At 42.3% G+C, this 22,616-nt stretch overlaps 1 pseudogene; it reads right to left on the bottom strand.

Annotated features, from left to right (window-relative positions):
• Window positions 1-496: 496 nt before the first annotated feature.
• On the bottom strand, window positions 497-610 carry LOC125499167 (small nucleolar RNA R71; annotated as a pseudogene).
• Window positions 611-22,616: the final 22,006 nt, after the last annotated feature.

Below are 22,616 nucleotides of genomic sequence, written 5' to 3'. Positions count from 1 at the left end.
TCCGAAATTAACACAATCGACTCGTATTAATATTATTATATTCTTATTATTCTGTAAATAATATTAAAATACCTTTTAATTATTTTCTTGGTATTTCTTAATTATTACGAATTAATTCCAAAAATACGGAGTATTACACCTATTACTGTCAACATGGGTGAGAATGTTACTTGAACGTTCAGAGACTATGCGCAACCATCTCCTGATAACGTGCCTACTGGGGTACGGATGCCCACTATTGCTGCTACAAATTTTGAGATCAAGTCTCATGTTCTGAATATGGTTCAGAACAATCAGTTCGCTGGTTACCATCTGAAGACCCAAATCAGCACCTGCAGAGATTTTTACAGTGTTGTGCTACTCAGAAGCAAGCTGGTGTTACTCCTGATGAGATGAAACTCCTCCTATTTGGTTTTTCTCTGCGTCTGCCTTCCACCATCAGCACCTGGCCAGAACTTTCCAAGATTTTCCTCATCAAGTGGTACCCTTACCCAAAAACTGCAGATATGAGACATACCATAGTTACTTTCACCCAAGATCCTGGTGAATCTCTATATGAAGCTTGGGAGCGGTTCAAGGATTTGCAGCGTCTATGTCCTCATCATGGGTTGGACCAGTGGTACTTGTGTCAGATTTTCTACACTAGAGTTGATGCAGACACACGACGGGTAATTGATGAGCATCTGGTGGGTTCTTCATGGATAAAGCAATTGAGGAAGGGTATGAACTTTTGGAGAAGCTAGCATCTAATCAACCTCTACCATTCGTTCCTCTTTGAAAAAGGGTGTAAACATGATGTTGAAGCCATTTCTCTACGTCTGGGCAACTAGCTACTCTAACTCAGAAAATTGACTCCCTGAAGTTAGGTAATGATTCCTCCCATATGCGTGTTAATGCGATGGCTAGTGCTTCTAACTATAATGTGCATATATGTGATGCTTGTGGAATATCATGGCACAACTCTCAAGAGTGTCCTGCATTGGGAAATAACTGTGAGGCCGTCAATGCTTTCCAGTCACAACCTAGGAACCAGTTCAACCCCTATTCCAACACCTACAATCCTGGGTTAAGACACCATCCCAACCTCTCATATAGGAGTACTAATGTGTTGAACCCTCAACCTCAACAACCATATCCACCTCAACAACAGGGTCAACAATACCAACCTTCACAAAGCTCCACCTGGTTTTCAAAAGAATCAAGCACCTCCAAACCTGCTCCTCCTGCTGACCCAGCCATGACAGAGTTGAAGAATATGATGTTCCAGATGCAGAAGGGGTTCAATGCTTTTCAAGCTGACACAAAAGCTCAACTGGAAAATTTGGGCACGCATAACAAGATGTTGGAGACTCAACTAGCTCAGTTGGCTAGTTTTTTCTGCCAAATGCCATCACTCTTAGGAGTGGAACACATTATGATGGTCCCCAATGCCTAAGGATGGTCCGGTTGAGCCAGAAAAAAATGCAGACATAACTGAAACTTCGTCACTCCTGAGGCTACCACCAACACAAATGCAGAGAAGCAGACAGTACCTGAAAACAGTTCCTCCACCACTCCTGCGATCAAGGTTCCATTCCCACTCGTCTATCAAAGAATAAGCTGGATCACCAACTTGGTAAGTTTATGGAGGTAGTGAAAAATCTTCAGGTAACTGTTCCATTTACTGAACTCATTACTCAAGTACCTGCATATGCTAAATTTTTGAAGGAAATTTTGACTAGGAAAAGAGCCTTTAATGCAGTAGAAACTGTTGCCTTTACTGAAGAATGTAGTGCTCTTTTGCAAAATCAATCCCCTCCTAAATTGAAAGATCCGGGAGTTTCTCCATCCCTTGTAATATTGGCACCATATTTATTGACAAAGTCTTATTGTCATTAGGTGCTAGTGTTAGTGTCATGCCCTTGACTGTTTGAAAAAGCTTGACATGGGAGATTTAAAATGTACCAACATTACTCTTCAAATGGCTGACCGTTCTGTTAAATACCCCTAGGTATCTTAGAGGACGTTCCTGTGAGGGTAGGTAAATTTTACATTCCTGTGGATTTTGTTGTGCTTGACATGGAAGAGGATACTCAAATCCCAATCATTTTAGGGAGACCATTCCTTCATACTGCTGGAGCTGTCATAGATGTAAAAAATGGGAAATTAACTTTGACTGTGGGGGATGATAAGGTAACTTTTAGTTTGACCAATGCTTTGAAAAGTCCCATGCTAGAGGAAGCCTGTTACAGAATAGATGTCATTGATGTGCTGGTTAATGATGACATGCCTCAATCCCTTATGCGGGATCCACTGGAGGCTTTGCTTTGTTTTACCTCTTCCACAGGTGATGATATTATCCGGACTACTGAAGTGGATGCTTGGGAAGCAGCTTTTACCTGTGTCGAGCTTGATGGTACTACCACTCATGAGGATGAACGGTTAGTATGTGCTACTCCACCGGTAGAGGTAAAGAAACCTGAACTGAAACCCCTTCCCCCTTCTCTGCGGTATGCTTTTCTGGATGATTCTGAAAATTGCCCTGTGATTGTTAGTGCTGCATTAAATGATGGTCAAATGTCTCAACTTTTGTCTGTTTTGCGACAACATAAAAAGGCCATTGGATATAACATTGATGATTTGAAAGGCATAAGCCCTGACTTTTCATGCATAAAATTCATCTTGAGGATGATCATCGTCCTAGTATACAAGGTCAGCGTCGTTTGAACCCGAATATGCAGGAAGTTGTTAAAAAGAGGTTATGAAATTGCTTGATGCTGGGATTATCTATCCTATTTCTAACTCTAAGTGGGTGAATCCAGTTCAAGTGGTTCCTAAAAAGGGCGGTACTATCGTAGTTAAAAATGAGAAAAATGAATTAATTGCTACAAGAGTAGTTACTGGGTGGCGTATGTGCATTGATTATAGGAAATTAAATGTTGCCACTAAGAAAGACCATTTTCCCCTTCCCTTCATTGATCAGATGTTGGAACGTCTAGCTTGTCATTCTCATTTCGTTATCTAGATGGCTATTCTGGTTTCTTCCAAATCCCTATCCACCCAGATGACCAGGAGAAGACCACCTTTACATGTCCTATGGTACCTTTGCATATAGAAGGATGCCCTTTGGCCTATGTAATGCCCTGCTACTTTCCAACGTTGTATGATGGCCATATTTTCTGAATTTATTGAGTCCATCATGGAAGTATTTATGGATGACTTTAGTGTGTATGGCATTGATTTTGATGCATGTTTGCTGAATTTGACTAAAGTACTGAAAAGATGTGAGGATGTCCACCTTGTCTTGAACTGGGAGAAGTGCCACTTCATGGTTACTGAAGGAGTGGTACTTGGTCATATTATTTCTGAACGAGGCATCCAGGTGGACAAAGCAAAAATTCAAGTGATTGAGCAATTACCCCCTCCTGTGAATGTTAAGGGTGTTAGAGGTTTTCTTGGTCATGCGGGATTTTATCGCCGCTTTATCAAGGACTTCTCTAAAATTGCTAAACCACTTACTCAGTTGCTCCTCAAGGATGCCCCGTTCCTGTTTACTGATGAGTGTCTAGTGTCTTTTAACAGGATCAAGCAAGCTCTGATTACTGCTCCTATCATACGATCTCCAGATTGGACCCTCCCATTTGAGATTATGTGTGATGCCAGTGATTATGCTGTGGGAGCTGTCCTTGGTCAGAGAAAAGACAACATCCTCCATGCCATCTACTATGCTAGCAAGACACTCGATGAAGCTCAAGTCAATTATGCCACTACAGAGAAAGAGCTGCTAGCTGTGGTCTATGCCTTGGACAAGTTCAGGACCTATCTGCTTGGGTCTAAAGTCATTGTCTACACTGATCATGCTGCATTGAAGTACCTCCTCGCCAAAAAGGAGGCCAAGCCTCGACTCATTCGGTGGATTTTGCTGCTCCAAGAATTCGACTTGGAGATCAGAGATAAAAAGGGTGCAGAAAATGTAGTGGCTGACCATTTGTCCCGCTTGCAGTATGAAGATATGGAAGAAGGTCTTCCCATTGACGACTCCTTTCCTGATGATAAGCTCCTGGCAGTCACTTCTGTTACCCCGTGGTATGCGGACTTCGCCAACTTTTGTGTGAGTGGACAAACCCCTCCAGAGCTGAGCTACCAGAGGAAAGAAATTTCTCCATGATGCCAAACAATTCTTTGGGATGACCCTTTGCTTTACAAGCTCTGTGCTGACACCATCTACAGGCGATGTATCCCAGATGGGAGGTGCATGACATTCTGAAGCACTCTCACTCCCTTCCATGTGGAGGCCATGCTGGGCCCTCCAAAACAGTAGCAAAGGTACTTCAATCTGGTTTTTATTGGCCAACACTTTTTCATGATGCTAGTACTTTTGTTAAGTCTTGTGATGCATGCCAACGAACAGGAAATATTTCCCGTAGACATGAGATGCCCCAAACCCCATCTAGAAGTTGAACTATTTGATGTGTGGGGTATTGATTTTATGGGTCCTTTTCCCTCTTCCTCAGGCAACAATTTCATACTTGTTGCTGTTGACTATGTCTCTAAGTGGGTAGAAGCTATTGCATCACCGACCAATGACTCTAAGGTTGTCATGAAAATGTTCAAAAGATTATCTTTCCACGGTTTGGGGTATCAAGAGTTGTCATTAGTGATGGGGGATCCCACTTTCACAAAAGAACCTTTGAAGCCCTACTCAAAAAGTATGGTGTCTACCATAGGACTGGCCTAGCATACCACCTCAGACAAGTGGGCAAGTAGAAGTGTCTAACCGGAAATAAAGTCTATTTTGGAGAAAGTGGTAGCTAAATCGAGAAAAGATTGGAGTGATAAGTTAGATGACACCTTATGGGCTTATAGAACTGCTTTTAAGACCCCTATTGGTACCACCCTTATCGACTAGTCTATGGAAAAGCATGCCACCTACCTGTCGAACTAGAGTATAAGGCTTTTTGGGCGGTTAAAGAGTTGAACCTTGATGCTAAATTAGCAGGAGAAAAGCGTTTATTGCAGATCAATGAGCTTGATGAACTTAGATTAAATGCTTATGATAGTTCGCGTCTCTACAAAGAGCGCACTAAGAGATGGCATGATAAGAAAATTCTGAGTAGGGAGTTCAATATTGGTGACAAGGTTTTACTGTACAACTCTAGACTAAAGCTTTTTCCTGGTAAGTTGAAATCTAGGTGGTCTGGTCCTTTTTCTGTCACTAACAAGTTTGGTTCTATTGAGGTTATGAATGCAACAGGTGAGAAGTTCAAAGTTAATGGACAACGTCTGAAGTTGTACTATACCGGAATCCCTGTTGGATCTGTGGAGGAGTTATACCTTCAACCCCCATCCCCTTCTGTTGAGGGATGAAGCATTATGGTCTGCGGGACCTTTATAAACCAGCGCTAATCGGGAGGCAACCCGATTTCTTTCCTTTTCTTTCGTAGTTTTTCTAGTTTTTTTTTATTTTTACTTTGTTCATTTTTGTAGTTTGGTGAAGAGTGAGAGGGTACTGATATTCCTCTTCAGGTTACATTGTGCAGGAGTGCTTACCAATGGAATATTCACTCAAAAATACGAGCCCCTGCTTACTGGGCATAGCCCGAAGCCATCGGGCGAGGCTGCCCGATCGGGCGCGCAACGAAAGTTGAGAAAGAAGGAAAAAGTGCGTCGCCCGATTGCACCGGGCCTGGACGCCCGATCGGGCGAAGCACCGTCAACATGTTTTACGACAAAAAATTGAGGAACTGACATAAGCCCGATGGAATCGGGCGACAACGCCCAATCGGGCCCGCAACCAGCTTTGAGAAGGCAGGAAAACGCCCGATCAGGCTTGGACACCCGATCGGGCCCGCAACGAATTCGATTTTTGGGACTGAACTGAAAGACGCCCGATGGCGTCGGGCGAGGCTGCCCGATCGGGGGCGCAACTAATTTGGGAAAATTTCAATTAAAAAAAATCACGCCCGATGGTAACGGGCAGACTCGCCCGATCGGGCTCGGGGTCCGGCTGGTCAAAATAAAGGGGTTTTTTCCCCTCTTTTCACTCACTTCTTCTCACATTTTCTCTCTCCTCCAAACCCTAACCCCCAAATTCTCCCATCTTCTTCTCCAAACCTCCCTTTCCACCATTGAAGACCCTCCTTCAAACCTTCAAATTCTTACCAATTTTTCTCTCCTATCACTTTCTACTCATCTCTCATCCTACTTTCTTCACTTTTCTCCCACTCTATCTCTCTCCTTCATCTTCTTCTCTATTTTTTTTTTCTCCACCATTAAAGTGAGGATTTGAGTGCTTCAAGTTTTTCCCCATTAGAGAGTGAGTTGAAGGTTTGATATTTTTGCACATTCAAGAACCATGTTCACAAGGCGACGAAAATCTACAACGGGGTCACAACCACCACCACCACCGGAAATTCCCCGCGACGAGACTTTCCCGGAAGTCATCTTCTCCACGGAAGAACAAAGGGAACGATTTCAGCGCCTCAAGGGGCGCGAGGTAAGTCCTACCACATTCCTTGATATTGAATTCTTGGATAAATTGAGCATTCATAATGAATTTATGAAATTTATGAAAATCATTGGTATTGAACCCCTTTATCCCGTTCATGTCAATACATATCCCGTGCTTCTGTATGAATTCTACAGTAGCCTGAATGTGACCCACCCTCGCGCAGGACCAATTTCGCATGTTTCCTATAGGCTTTTAAATAGGGACTTCACCCTCACCCTACCGGAGTTTGCTCGCATACTCCGTGTCCTTAACCGGGGGGAGATCGGGCACCCCCCTGACTATCATCATAAGGACATTTATTATGCCATAACTGGGGACGAAACTGATTTTACCTTGCAACACTGTCATGCTAGGTATATACACTAACACATGTTCAAAATTTGGGTTCGTTTCATGTCAAAGACCTTGTTTGGGAGGGTTGAAGGGCAGCTCATTCGAGGGGATGAGCTTGTATCTCATAGGCAGCTACATGTATCGGGGCACTCCCCGCCGTTTCCACTACAACATCCCTCACCATGTTGCGCTCCAAATGGAGCGTATTGCCACCACATACCCTAAGAGGCGCGCCGATGGGACGTTCTCCTCTCGGCCCATCGTGAACGGGGGGCTAATCACTCTTTTTGCTAGGGCCATTCCAGACTTTGAAGAGACTCGATATCAGCCAGCCTTAGGCCCTACCCTATTGGACTATGCCTATCTCACTCGCCTGCATTGGTTAGAACGGGGTGGGGACACATACAAGTGGCAAATTAACGGAATGCGTTCCATTGACCTGCCAACCCTCTGGCCAAAATCAAACCTGGCCAACCTCACTATCACCTTCCCATTGCAGGTTCTGACTTTTCCCACCCCTCGCCCCCAGATCCTGAGCGTACCTATTATCGTCGTCCCCATGTTGAGGATATTCCCTCATCTTCTATGCTCCCCCTCCCCCATATTCTACTGCTCCTCCTTCCTTTGATTTTCAGGAAATGATGACCCTGCTTCATCGCATGGATACTGGCATTACAGCCAATACAGTGGCTATCCAGGGCCTCAGCCAGCAGGTTGATGCCAATGGTGTTCTTCTACAGAATCTTAGTCAGCGGGTCGATACACTAGCCAACGATCAACACCTGGCTTTGTACTCGATGTATGACGAGAACTGCCGCTTGCATCGCATCGTTGAGCATGATGCACATCCCTCTTGGTATACCTGGAACCCGAGCTACAGTCAGCCCGGCAATGAGGTGGATGGAGATGAGGCTAGTGAGGACATGCACATGGATGACTGATATCTATGTCTTTCCTTCCTCTTGTTGCAATGAGGTCATTGCCACGTTCAGCTTGGGGGAGGATTTCTGTAAGTATCACTCTCACTATTATTGCTTTTTAGGTAGGTTAGTGCTAATGTGTTCTTAGGCTAGTTAAGTTAGTTAATTAATTAACTTTTTCTTTTCATAAACAACAAAAAAAATTGAAATATTGCTGAAAAATACCAAAAATACGAGTTGAACATGAATAGTCTAATTGCTTCCCTGCGCCCCAAACCTTGCCTTGAAAAATGATTTAACTCATTATACTGGATAGTCGGGCATTCGTGATTGGTTTGTTGTGATGTGATCTTTGATTGCCTTGGTCTTGAGCAGATTTTGATGATAAAACACATACTTTAACTGCATGCTTGAACTGGTTACATTGTAAGGATTCATTCGAGCCTTCGGATGCATATTTATGTCCGAATTATCCTTGTGTGTTAGTTCCTCATATCATTCTTATCTTGACTTTGGCATTGTACTCGTTGATTTCTGATGACTTTGAACATTGTGCTGTGATAGAGGCGTTCAATTGTTTGATTTTCGGCCTCAGAATTTTCTACAAAAGAATCATTTCCCTCCTAGCCCCGCTGAGCCTAATGAGTTTTTGGATCTATATCAAGCCACATTAAATACCTTCACTAGTACAGAAAAGGCAATTTGCGTCGGATGTGAGGCGCCTATTTGCGTCGGACTCTGGTGCGACGCCAAAGCCCTCGACGCAAATGACTCAGAAACGATCTGCTTCGTACGCGGAAACGAAGCAGATGGTTCAGCTATTTGCGTCGCACTCGTATATGGTGCGACGCAGATGGCTATCCCAGCCCAATTCAGAGTAGTGCAGAGGGTAATGTGTGTCGCACATAGCCTAGGGTGCGACGCACATTAGTGATTTGCGTCGCACCTCGGGCTATGTGCGACGCAAATTACTATTTTAATAAAAAAAAAATTTATTTTGAGACCTACAATATACTGCAAAGATGATTCTCGAACAGTAGAAGAGTAGAATATTGAAATCGAAGTAGGAAACGAAACGCAGATCTAGAGTAGAGTATAAATTTCAGAAAGACGCAAAATTCAATAATTTTATAATTTACAAGTCCAACACAAAACATTACACCACCAAAATTCTATAATTTACAACTCGAACACAAAATAATATAAAAAATCAGAGATCTAGAGTAGAAAGACGCAAAATTCTATCAATTTCCTTCCATTTCTGACGAAGAAAACTTCCAGAGAAACCAAAAATCAGATCTGCAAATGAAAGTAAGAAAAAAAAGTCAATAAAAAATCAGATCTAAAAAGTAAAAAAACATCAGAAGTATAAAACTCGAAGACAATGAAAAAATAAAACGAAGATGCAGCGAAAAACGAAAAATTCACGAAAATGAAAAAACGAGGTCTTCAAACAAGATCTGAAAAAAATGACAAATTACAAACAATTAAAACAGGCGAAAAACAAGAAAAAGAGAAAGAAAAAAAAATAACTTACCTTATTTTTGGAGTGCGAAGTTGCTTCTCGAATGTTGTTGATGAGAAAACGAACAAGTTACCTTCGGTTTTAGTCACGTTTTATAGTCGAAATTTTTGGCTTTATTTAAAAATTAAAACAAAATAAGAAGTCAGTGTCAAACATCAGTCGTTATTTGTTGTCTGATTATGATTTCGGCTGCTGTTGATGAGAAAATAAGATGCAGACGAAATTGTTGATGTGAAAACGAACGAAATGAAGTTCGTTCTTCGAACAAGTTCACGGATGCAGACGAATGTTGTTCACGGAAGACGAATGCTCTTCGAACTGTGGAATTGTTGATGTGAGAACGAACAAAATGGAGTGAGAGAGGGAGGAGGAAGAGAAGAGAGAGAAGAGAGAGATGACGACCGCTGGAATTTTTAGGTTAAGGAAAGAAATGGAGTGAGTGAGGGAGGGAGAAGGAGAGAGAGAGAGGAGAGTGATAGGAAGCGCGCTGAAATGTTTAGGTTACATGCTGGAATTTCTAGTTTTTAGGTTTAAACCCAAAAACACGCGGGTTATGGGCCGCGAATCTGCGTCGGACGGGTCATGATGTTCGACGCAAATTGGGCTTTTGCAACGCACATATGTTACATGCGACGCATATAGCTCATACTGGTGCTCACTTACACATGATGTGCGTCGCATCCTTCTTCGCGTGCGACGCAAATGACTCTTTTGCGTCATTTCCATTTCTGTGCGACGCAAATTAGGGGACCAAATCACCATTTTTCTACTAGTGCTTGAGCCTTTTCAATGTTTATTGTCCCAAGCCTAGCTTGGGGGAGCATTTGTTAGGATAGAACTATGTTGTGTGGTTGATTTTCGGGTTGATTGAAAATAACATGTTTATGTTGACATGAGGTGAAGTGAAAAAGAGAAAAGAAAACAAAAAAAAAATAAAAAAAAGTTTAAAAAATAGAAAATAAGACATGAAAAGAATAAAGAAGTCACGGGTCATGAAAAGAGAGAAAAGTGTAAAAAAATCAGAACAATACATTTTTTGCTGAAAACTATCAAGGAGACAATTTGGTTGGTTCGAAAAATCTAAAGTTGGTCATTATTTTGGGTATGTGATTGAGACCATGGAAGTTGTTTTTACCACACCTAGTTCTACTAGTGTTGATTGCTTCCCTTTTCTAGGCTTTTCCACCACATTCCCCAAATAATTCCCTACCTTTACCCGAGCCCCATTACAACCCTCAAAAAGTCCTTTTGAGCACTTGTTTGAATGCTTATTGGAATGATACAGAGTCAATGTACCAAAGTTGAAGTTTAAGTTGGTTATTCGAGTCGACTTGAGTAGGATGAGCGACATTTTACCTTTTCTAAACACATGAGAGTGTGAGAGGGAAGGGATATTATGGTTGGGTTGGTGAGCGTTCGGGCACACTCTATGCTCGCCACAAAAATTGAGAGGAGTGACATCCTGGTGAGCCCCTTTTCAAGATGTGCAAGTTATGTATGGCTGCTATTTCGGACAATCTGCTTAAGTGATTGGTAGTCAAAAGTGATCTGATCAACTGAACTTGAACTTTGCTTGCTTGAAGGTTTTTGAGGTCAAAATGTTTGAGTTTCATACTTTGAGGGGTGAAGCAAATTCTATTCATGTTCATGTTGTGCTTTGCTTAGGGACAAGCAAAGGTTTAGCTTGGGGGAGTTTGATGTTATGGTTTTATATAGAGTTTTCTCCCCTAATTATGTGCTAAAAGTTGTGATTATGGTGCTCTTAGGAGCCATTTGGTACTAACTCTCTCCATCTAGTTGTGGTTTGCTATTTTGTATTGAATTGTAGGTTTTGGAAGCTATTACCTACTTTACATGATTGCACAGTGGATTAGAGGGGTTAGATGCCGAGTTTCTAGATCCCGATGATGATTTCCGGGACTTTGAGCAAAGAAGAACAAGAAACGAGAAAATACTGATCGGCCCGATAGCATCGGGCGGCCCAGCCCGATCGGGCGAAGAAGCGCGTTCATAGTTTCTGTTGCGGGCCCGATCGGGCGTTCAATGCCCTGTCGTATTTCGGTGTTCCGCCCGATCGGGCGAGTTGGCCCGACGTCGGGCGCCCTTCCAGCTACTCTGCGTGCCATGTCATAAGACCGCCCGATGTCATCGGGCGGGTCAGCCCGATCACATCGGGCGACTGATAGTTTTTGCCTTTTTCTTCGCTTTGGAGCCTGATCTCATCGGGCGACTTTGGCCCGATCGGGCGGCTGACGAGATGCGGGTTTTTAATGATTACGGGCCCTTCTTTCGAGATTTTCTTCTATTATTTTAGGGCTTGTATAAATAGAAAAATCAGAATTATTAACAAAATTCTAAAATATAATCTCAATCTTTAATCTACGACGACATCAAATCTCGCTTGACTTCCATTCTCGAGCTCTTGATACAAAACCTGCAAATTCAGGGAGAAAATACAAAACAAACAAAATTCTAAAATGAGTGGAAAACTCGTAACCTTTATTTCTGCCCGTTATAAACGTTTTATTTTTCAAATCATTTCCTTTTCATTACAACGCTGGCATAGCTCATTCTCTTAAACAACCAGAGGCAAGTACAGGCTTTGGACAAAGGACAAACGTTGCCTCCAAGATTCGTTATGGAACCCAACAATACTACCCCCAAGGTTCGTTATGGAGCGCAGCCGACCGTATCAGGTCAAAAGAGTAACCGTCCTCCACCCATACCTTGCCCACTTTCTATATTCAGTTCATAAACTAAGCCAGCAAAACATTTGCATATTCATAATCAATCAATGACATTTCATCATCATATTCATATCTATGGCCATAGTACGAAGTTATCTACGAAAACAAAGCACAAGTCCACACACACAAGGGCATGAGTAAATAATTTTACTGAACATAAAAGTTACCTGAACGTAATCCAATTCCTTAGCTCCGACAATAAGAACTTTGAGAACTTCACAACTCCATCAACTCTCTTGAAATTAATAACAATCCTTAACCTCCATAACAACGATAAAATTAATTACTAACAATTCTCATATAATCTCAATAAAAGAAACTAATCTAACTAACCTTTCTTTAAACAACCTATGGCGAAGCCTGAGTCGTGTCGGCTAACGCGCAAATAAATCAATACTACCCTACACAAACGTAGTATAAGGAAGTAAGGTTCGAATCCACGGTGAAGGAGGGTTCGGTAAGGTTAAACGTGTGTTGTGGTAACAATGGGGGGTTTTCACTCAAAAGTATAACTAAAAAGGACTAAGCAAACGGTAATCAAATAATAGACAAATACTTGGCAATCAATCTAAACAACCAATTCAAACTTTGATCATAGAACAACTCAATTCCTATAATTACTTGAATGACCTATTGCAAATCAACAGATTCAATCTCCTCTAACTTAGTGGTAAGATTAAGCGAGCGCTCTAATCCAATCCTTAACGGTTTAACAACCTAGTCCAAGCGTTCTAGATTCAATTAAACAATTAAATAACAACTAAGGAGATGTCAATAAGATAAACTTGCATTCACACAAGCGGTCAAACACAAGTTTATGAGATGATTCCTCTTATGCACGACTATCCAAAAGCATGTGATAATTGAGCACAAAACTACCAATTCTAGATAATCTCAAAGCAGACAATTATCAAGATATATAGCAAAGATTGTAAAGAAACCACAAGGTAAATGATCAGATTAACTCAAAGTACAAAACAATCTAGCATAAAGATTATGAAGAATCATCAAACATTCAAGCAAATAAAAGGTAATGATTGAACTCACAAAATGGATGAAGAGGTTGCTCCAATTGATTAACCAAGTTAGGAAATTAGTTCCTCATAATCTAAAATAAAAACTACAACTTTTCTTTTTGATTCTTCTCTCTCAAAAAAGATAAAAAACTGAGCCACAACACAAAAGATGAAATATTATTTTTATTCCGCCAAACAGGGGAAACAAAGAGTCGTTTCCATATTACAGGGGTCCGCGACCGCGGGAAAAAGGTTCGCGCCCGCGGAGGTGGTCCGCGACCGCGGTCAAGTCGCGGAGTAGCTCACGGCGAATTCCTTTGATTTCCTCCGAAATTCGTCGCCACCGCGGTCATTAGCTCCGCGACCGCGGAGGCTGCCGGTACAACTTCCTTCTTTCCTTGGATGCTTCCTCATTTGATTAACACTCATTCCCATCTTTGTTTCCTTGCCACTTAAATGCACTTTGATGACTAATTCCACTTGCACACTTGACTTTGTGACTTGGCATTTTCTTCAATAGCAAATTGTGCCCATTGGACCCTCTCACCAACATAATAGAAATTAAAGAACCCAAATACCAATTGTTGAGAAAGAGTTCAAAATCATACCAAAATATGTTCAAGTCCACACAAAAATAGCCAATTAAGTACTGAAAAATGCCATATAACATGGCATATCAAATTCCCCCATGCTTAGACCTTTACTCGTCCTCGAGTAAAATCCTAACTCCTTTCTATCTCCATGGTCTATCAAGAAAAGCATGGCAAAATTCACACAAAATCCAATCCTAACACCACTAGTCCAATCAAAAGCGAATAAGTGATGAATCGCAACTAGCTAAAGTTTGAGCGGAAGTAACCTCAACGCACCAAAACTCTAGCCATCTTATCGCTCCACAATCCACAAGGATAGTTAACTTGGGGTGGAAATGACCTCGACACACCCAAGCTAACTTACACAACAAACCAAAGAACAAGGGGGCTAACATGACCTAAGTTCCCCCAAGCTCATCTCACACACAACTCCCTCCAAATGAAGCTTTGGGTTGGAATAGCACCTTCAACCCAAAAACTTACCTCTTTAACCAACTCCAGCTCCCCTTATGACTCCAAGATGAAAAACAAGAGGCTTTCTAACCTACCACCATCTAAACCACAACCTCCTTATTTCAACAATGAGTGACCTACCCAAACGCCGCTTCAAACACCCTTCATATGCCACCACTCCGAAAAATAAGTGACATCCGAGTCCTCTCCTTTTGCCTAGGCGCCCTTCAGGGTTTTCACCTAGCCACTCATTTTTTTTCTTTTCTTGTTTTTGCTTTTTTGTTTCTTTTTTTCCTTTCTTTTTTTTTCTTCTCTTTTTTTTTTTAGAAAATACGAAATGAAAAACAAATACTTACAATATAAAACATATCATCAATAACTCCTCTCCCCCATGCTTAAAGGACACATTGTCCCCAATGTGTAAGAAAATCAAAAGATCAAGCAAGAGGGAGAAACAAACCTCTAAGGATCACCATGATATGCCGCACCGCTACCGGAGGCACCGGAGCCAGATGCTCCACCAGGGAAATCACCATATGGAACATAATTACCACCATACTGCTGCTGAAAGAAAGCATCTAAATGCCTCATGTAGCCCATGGTAGCATTACCCTGGAGAGTAAGAGCCTGCAACTGTTCCTCGATAGAGGAAAGCCTACTTCCCTCTCCTTGCTCCATCTCCATATCATAATCCCCATCACCCTCATCATCCTCATCCATCTCATCCAAAATCCCACCGCCTACCTCGGGCCTAATAAAGAAATCGGCCACAGTGGGGCCAAAAGGAAAATGCGCCCAAGGAAGGAAAATAAAACCATCACCACAGTGTATCTGAAAAGGGGGGCCATCAGAACTCTTCAACAATGTGCGGGCATTAAACAAGAGAAACTTATTAGACACCGGATCACAAGCATTATTAGGAGGATAACCCAACCGCGTAATCAAATGTGTAATCATACCTCCCATGCTTAGGTGGCCACCCAACTTGGTTCGCACATCAATGCAAGACTTAAGCCAAAGGCCAGCCCAATCCGGAATACCAACACTACCCGGAAGCAAGGCACGAAGATAGCACATCTCTAATTGGTTCAATTTCCCCGTCTCACCCTTGCAAAAGATAGTCATGCCTAGGAAATAAGCAGCCATGCGTAGAAAAGGGTGACGGATACTACTAATCTTTCCACCACTGCTAAGGGGTAACCCAGAAATGCGATACCAAAAGGTACCAACCTCCTCAGAAGGAACACCTATGGGGACAAAGGGGTTGTCGCTTGAGGGAGCGACCCAACCAAAAGCCTCTCGAACTTGGCTCATAGAAATATCACGAACTCGGTCATGCATCCTAAACCGAACACGGGTGTTTCCCGGATGCTTCACCAAGGTGAGAGTGGATAAAAATTCATAAACACACCTCTTATAGGTGCGAGGTGTATAATCAAGCATTCCCAACAATCCGGCTCTACCCATCATCTCTCTAAATCCATCTAAAAGTCCCAACTGAGCCAAGAAATTAGTGTCAATAAACTTGGTACACTGGACAACTCGTTTTGATCGACAAAGATTTCTCCAAGTAACCTTTTGCTCCCTATTTAGTCCAGTTAAAACCATAGTGTAAATTATCACCTCACTAGCAACAGGTTCCTCATGAGCCTCAGGCTCATTGGAACTTTGGGTACGACCACGCTTTCTCACCATTGTTATAGCAACCACAAATCTTACCAAGACAACCAAATAAGTCAAACAATAATTCCACCCTCAACTTCTCAATTTAAACTCCCAACAATTCACTCCCAAAATTCACAAATTAAATCCTCAATAATGTCCACACAACCACAAAGAGGATTGAAAACACAACAATCCACCACAATCTTAACAATCAAACAATCACAACGAAAAAATGAAGGCAACTTCCAAAAAGAGAGTGAAGAATTGAAGTTTTACCTTATGGAAGAATCAATAGAGTGGTTGACCAAGTACCCAAGTGAGAACAATATCCCAAGAATGCTCCTTGCTCCTTTAATTGCCCAAGAACTCCAAGAATCAAAAACCCCCAAATTTTAGGGTTTCCAAGAGATTTTGTAAAAAGAAAAGAAAAGTGGAGATTTTTGAAGAGGATTGAGTCGGAAGTGAAATGAGAGATTGAGATAAAGGGATTGAAGGAGTGAAAGAGAGAAATTTGAGTGAAAGAATTGAAGAGAGATGAAAGGGGATGAGGATTTGTGATAGGGGAAGTGAGAATAGAGAGAGAGTGTCGAAATTGAGTGAAGTAGGAAGGACGAGAAAAGGGCGAACAAAAACAAACCTGGCGGAAATACGCGGGTCCGCGACCGCGGAGAAAAGGTCCGAGCCCGCGGAAGCGTTCAGCGATCGCGGAGTTGCTCTCGACAATTTTTTATTATTTTCTCTTGCAAGCAAGGGTCGCGCCCGCGGAAGGCTGCAGCGCCCGCGGTCAGCCCACGGAATTGCTCTCGACAAAACCCCAACTCTCCCCTTGTGTTTTTTTTTTTTTTTTGGATGAAACACACTCCTTCCTACTCCCTTCTTAGCACCCAAATGCACACCTACAAAATTCAAAAACAAAAACACACAAGAACCAGACATAACCAATTATCTAAAAATGAAATCAAATCACGGGTTGCCTCCCGAGAAGCGCTTAGTTTAAAGTCGGAAGCTCGACATCATGCAAGCACAAAAAGTTTACTCATAGCGAGGGGCATAGAGTTCCAAAAACTCTACATCCTCCACTTTTGCAAATTCAAAGTAAGGCTTAAGCCTTTGGCCATTCACCTTGAAAACACTATCCGTACTCAAACTTCGGATATCAACTGCACCATGAGGGTAGACTTTAACAACTACAAAAGGACCATCCCAACGGGATCGAAACTTACCCAGAAATAATCTCAAGCGGGATTGGTAGATAAGTACCTTGTCACCCACCTTGAATTCTTTCCGCATAATCATTTTGTCATGCCAAGCTTTTGTCTTTTCCTTGTAGATGGCTGCATTCTCATAGGACTCTCGGCGGATTTCCTCCAACTCTTGCAACTGAAGCTTCCTATGGTCTCCGGCTCCATTAAAGCGCATATTCAATTGCTTGATTGCCCAATAAGCTCTATGCTCTAACTCCACAGGCAAATGACACGCCTTACCGAAAACCAACCGATATGGAGACATGCCAATAGGGGTCTTGTAGGCAGTCCGATAAGCCCACAATGCATCTTCAAGATGGGAACTCCAATCCTTGCGGGTGGGATTCATGGTCTTTTCCAAAATAGACTTAACTTCCCTATTAGACACCTCGGCTTGACCATTTGTTTGAGGATGGTAGGGTGCTGAAACCTTGTGAGTAACTCCATACTTCCTCATCAAAGCTTCAATGGTCCGATTGCAAAAATGAGTGCCTTGATCACTAATCATAGCACGGGGTACACCAAACCGAGAGAAAATTTGTGACTTCACAAAACCTGCCACAACTTTAGCATCGTTAGTCTTGGTGACCTTCGCTTCCACCCACTTGGAAACGTAGTCCACTGCAAGGAGAATGTAAAGATTTCCACTAGAGTTGGGAAATGGGCCCATGAAATCAATGCCCCACACATCGAAGATTTCACAATAGAGAAGAGAATTTTGGGGCATTTCATTCCGTTGGGAGATATTCCCAACTCTTTGACACTTGTCACAAACTTTACAAAAAGCATAGGCATCACGAAAAAGGCTTGGCCAAAAGAATCCACAATCACGTACCTTTCGCGCCGTTTTCTTGGCTCCAAAATGCCCATCACATGCATGAGAATGACAAAAGTCAAGAATAGAGGCTACCTCACTTTCCGGAATGCATCTCCGGACAATTTGATCGGCACAATGTCTCCAAAGGTATGGATCATCCCAAACATAGTATCTTGCATCACTTCGTAGCTTATCCTTTTCATTTGTAAACCTGGGGGGAAACTCATGAGAAACAAGAAAATTCACAATGTTAGCAAACCAAGGAGGACATCACGGATAGAAAACAAGGTTTCATCCGGAAACTCTCCAAGAATAGCCTCTTGAGAGTGGGGTTTGTCCTCATCATGGACAAGACGGCTCAAATGATCAGCCACAAGATTTTCAACTCCTTTCTTGTCTTTAATCTCCACCTCAAATTCACTAAGAAGCAAAACCCACCGTATGAGGCGGGGTTTGGCTTCTTTCTTTGCCATCAAGTATCTAATAGCTGCGTGGTCGGTGTACACAATGACCTTGGTCCCAAGCAAGTAGGACCGAAATTTTTCAATCGCAAAAACAACAGCTAACATTTCTTTTTCCGTGGTGGTATATTTCTTTGAGCCCCATTCAATGTCATAGATGCATAATGTATTACATGAGACGCTCTACCACTCTTTTGACCCAAAACAACCCCCACGGTATAATCACTTGCATCACACATTATCTCAAAAGGGAGAGACCAGATGGGGGTTTAATGACAGGGGCCGAAGTAAGCTTCTCTTTTAAAGAGTCAAAGGCTTTCTTACAAGCATCATCAAACACAAAATTAACATCTTTTTGCAACAACTTGCACAAGGGAGAGGACACCTTAGAAAAATCTTTTATAAACCTCCAGTAAAAACCGACATGACCAAGGAAAGACTTAATTTCACGGACACTAGTGGGGTAGGGAGGGATTGAATCACATCGATCTTTGCTTTATCCACCTCTATCCCCTAGATGAAAACAACATTCCCCAACTATGCCTTGCTCAACCATGAAATGACATTTCTCAGAATTTAACACAAGATGAGACTCAATACAACGTTTCAAGACAAGGGATAAATGGTGCAAGCATTGGTCAAAAGAATCACCATGAACGGTGAAATCATCCATAAAACTCTCTAGAAACTCCCCCACAAAGTCAGAGAAAATGCTTACCATACACCTTTGAAAGGTGGCAGGGGCATTACAAAGTCCAAAAGGCATGCGCCGATACGCAAAAGTGCCAAAGGGACATGTAAATGTTGTCTTTTCCTGCTCCTCTAGAGCAATGGGCACTTGAAAATAGCCTGAGTACCCATCAAGGAAACAATAGAAAGCCCTCCCTGCAAGTTGCTCAAGCATTTGGTCAATGAAAGGAAGGGGAAAATGATCCTTTCTAGTTACCAAGTTCAAACGACGATAATCAATACATACCCTCCACCCGGTTTGAGTTCGGGTGGGTACCATCTCGCCATTTGGATTAGGAATCACTATGACACCACCTTTCTTTGGCACCACTTGCGTAGGACTTACCCATTTACTATCGGAGATGGGGTAAATAATACCCATTTGACACAATTTTATTACCTCCTTCTTTACCACCTCCATCATGGGTGGGTTCAAACGCCTTTGAGGTTGCTCACCGGCTTAGCTTCATCTTCCAACAAGATCCTATGCATACAGGTGGATGGACTAATGCCACGGATGTCCGCAATTGACTTTGTGACTTGGCATTTTCTTCAATAGCAAATTGTGCCCATTGGACCCTCTCACCAACATAATAGAAATTAAATAACCAAAATACCAATTGTTGAGAAAGAGTTCAAAATCATACCAAAATATGTTCAAGTCCACACAAAAATAGTCAATTAAGTACTGAAAAATGCCATATGAACATGGCATATCAACCTACTACACCGATCGAACTAAATTCCAGAACAAAACCTAATGAAACCCATTTTCATAATTCTTAAACTTAAAATCAAACATAACCCCTCCAACGTCAACACCACAACAACAACAAACAAAAGCAACAACAGTGGCACATCACCACCACCAAAACAATCCTAACACTAACAATAATATAACAGCATCACCACCACTAACAATAACACCAACACAACACCACTGAACCACACAACAACCCACAACAATGAATGTAACAACATCAAGAACGAACAAACAATAGCAACAACAACCTAAAAATAAAGCAACGACATCAACCAAACTACAATAATAATTACAATAATAATAGAAATATAAATACAAGAGGTTCAGTACCTTTGGTACTTCGCCGACCACCGACACACCGCCACCACTGTAGATGGCAGCACCAACACACATCGGCGGCAGCAACAACAATGAAAGGAGAGAGAAAATACAGGGCTGAGCAGCGGCAACCAGCAGCGGCGGCACAACCACCACGAACCGACTTGAAGACTGAGCGGCAACACCGCTAAAAACAACAACAACAACGACGAAACAGAGGCGAAGAGAGAAAACGAGAACATCAATGGCGCCGACAAGGGGGAAACTCCGGTAAGCCTGGAAGAATCGCCGGCGACGCGCAGGCGAAGGTGAGCGAGAGAGGGTTTTCGGGTTTGAGGTTTTTGGGTCTCACGAGTTTGGCGGTTCAGTTTGAGGTTTGTGGTTTTATGAAGAAGGAGAAAACAATTGGGTTGGGGTTTTGTTTCATTAAACAGACAAAAAGGGGGTTGCAAGACCGACTTTGACTTCCTATTTGGGCCAAATACCACTCAACTTAAACTTATAATCCAAAAACATAAAATAATAATAATAATAAAAATAATCTCGTATAATTAAGTAAATAAATACATTACAACACGACAAATAAAAATTACAATCCACAACTCAAATAAAATAACAATTTTCGAAACATAATTAACTTAATAATATATTTAACGTTTAAATAATCGCTCTTAAAAACAGAGCTATTACATGTACTGACCAATCAGCACCTGCCAGGTGTCACCATTTTATTGCTTAGCCAATCAGATGCTCCCAAATTAGGGTGACATCAAGGTACAACAGTCATTTCAAACAGTATAAATAGTCCTTGAAATCAGGGGAAAGGTACGTTTTTCAGAGCATAGTACTGTTATTCTGCCATAAATTCTCTCTCTCTCTACTTTCTCTCTCGAAAAGTTCCTTCGTATCCCTGATATCTGACTTAAGCATCGGAGGGGAAAATACAACCCAAACCTCTAGGGTGGTCCCTTTTTTGCAGGTGGCTAGTCGGATCTCAGTATCGGGATTCGAGTCCAATCATTGTTGCACGAGTCTCCAAATTAAGAACGTGTTGTTGGGAGTTGTTGTATTAAATTACTAGTTTTACACTATGTAACTTTTGGCGCCGTCTGTGGGGAGACGCAACAATGACTTATTGCTACTCATCAAACGTTGCAAGGAATAGAAGCTTTAGAATCCAAGTAGAGGATATAGTGGATGACGAGAGGCCACGCCGAGGACAGGACAGGCACCATGCTGCCGTTCATCTCGAGGGGAGAAGTGGGACCCCTGTCATCCAGGAGAATCTTGATCGTCCAGTAACAGCTGGTCACCTGGAAACTGTCTTGAATGACTTCCAGACCAGAATGGCCGCTGTTATGGAGGAGCAAATTAAAAACAACATGCTGTTCTTTCAGATTAGCCCAGGGAGAGAGGTCGCTGAGCCTCTCAAGGGAAAGTCTCAAGAAGGTCGTCCAGGGACCAGCCGGCCACCACGGCCAGAGTTGACCAGGCTACCTTTTAAGGGAAAACAGCTAGCTCTTAGTGAGTCAAGAAGGAAGATGGACTGGAAGCTGGTAGTCCGTCTAGGAGAAAATATTCCTCCCACTGGGCACAAGATGGAGACAGATGCTAGGGAGTATCTGGAGGCCAAGAGGGCTGCTGCTCTCCAGCGTTCAGCCTCAAGCTCTACTCCTTACATGAAGGATCCTTCATTGAGAGTTCCGTCTAAGATAGCAGGAAGAAGTCATGGACCTTCGGCTATTCAGCCAAGGCAAGAAAAAACAGTGATACAACCTATGGTGTACAGGCGTTAGGCCGTAGCCAACACCTCCTCAAACCCAGTACTTAAGGAATATCGCCGGGAGCACATACCCACTGAGAGACATGTTGGGGCACTCAGGATTGATTGGCCAACTCCCTTCTCGGTTAGAATCATGGAGTCCCCTCCATTCCCAAAGGTTAAGCTTCCGACAATTGAACCTTTTGATGGTACTACAGATCCAGACGATCATTTGTCAGCTTACAAACACTAGATGTACATCCAAGGAGTTGATAACGCTACATGGTGTAAGAATTTTCCAGCCACATTGAAAGGAGTGGCGCAGAAGTGGTTTAACAATCTTCCTCCTAACTCAGTGAATAATTTTACTGAGCTTCGTATATTGTTCACCGCCCATTTCGTGGAAAACCGTCAAGAACAGAAGACAAGCATGCATTTAGGAAAGGTGGTTCAAGGGCCTAAGGAAGCCCTAAGGAGTTATGAGAAGTGGTTCAATTTTGAAGCATTGCATATCCAGGATCTGAATGCTGGAGTGGTGTTTGACGCCTTCATTCGAGGTCTAAGACCTGGCAGCTTTAAATTTGATTTAGTGAAGAAGAAGATAACAAACTTAACAGAGGCTCTTAAAGAGACCGAAGCTTTTTATCCATGCCACGGAAGTTTATGCAGAAGCAAAACAGCCGGAGGCGAAGAAAATCGAAGAGGCTATTCAGCCAAAAAAGAGTCTTCCTAAGAAAGCTGCAACTTGGGCTATGACTTCAATGACTACCTCGTCTAAGA

This window comes from Beta vulgaris, chromosome 6, assembly GCF_026745355.1.
Source record: "Beta vulgaris subsp. vulgaris cultivar EL10 chromosome 6, EL10.2, whole genome shotgun sequence".
Taxonomy (NCBI): domain Eukaryota; kingdom Viridiplantae; phylum Streptophyta; class Magnoliopsida; order Caryophyllales; family Amaranthaceae; genus Beta; species Beta vulgaris.
This window is presented reverse-complemented; position numbering and strand designations above follow the sequence as displayed.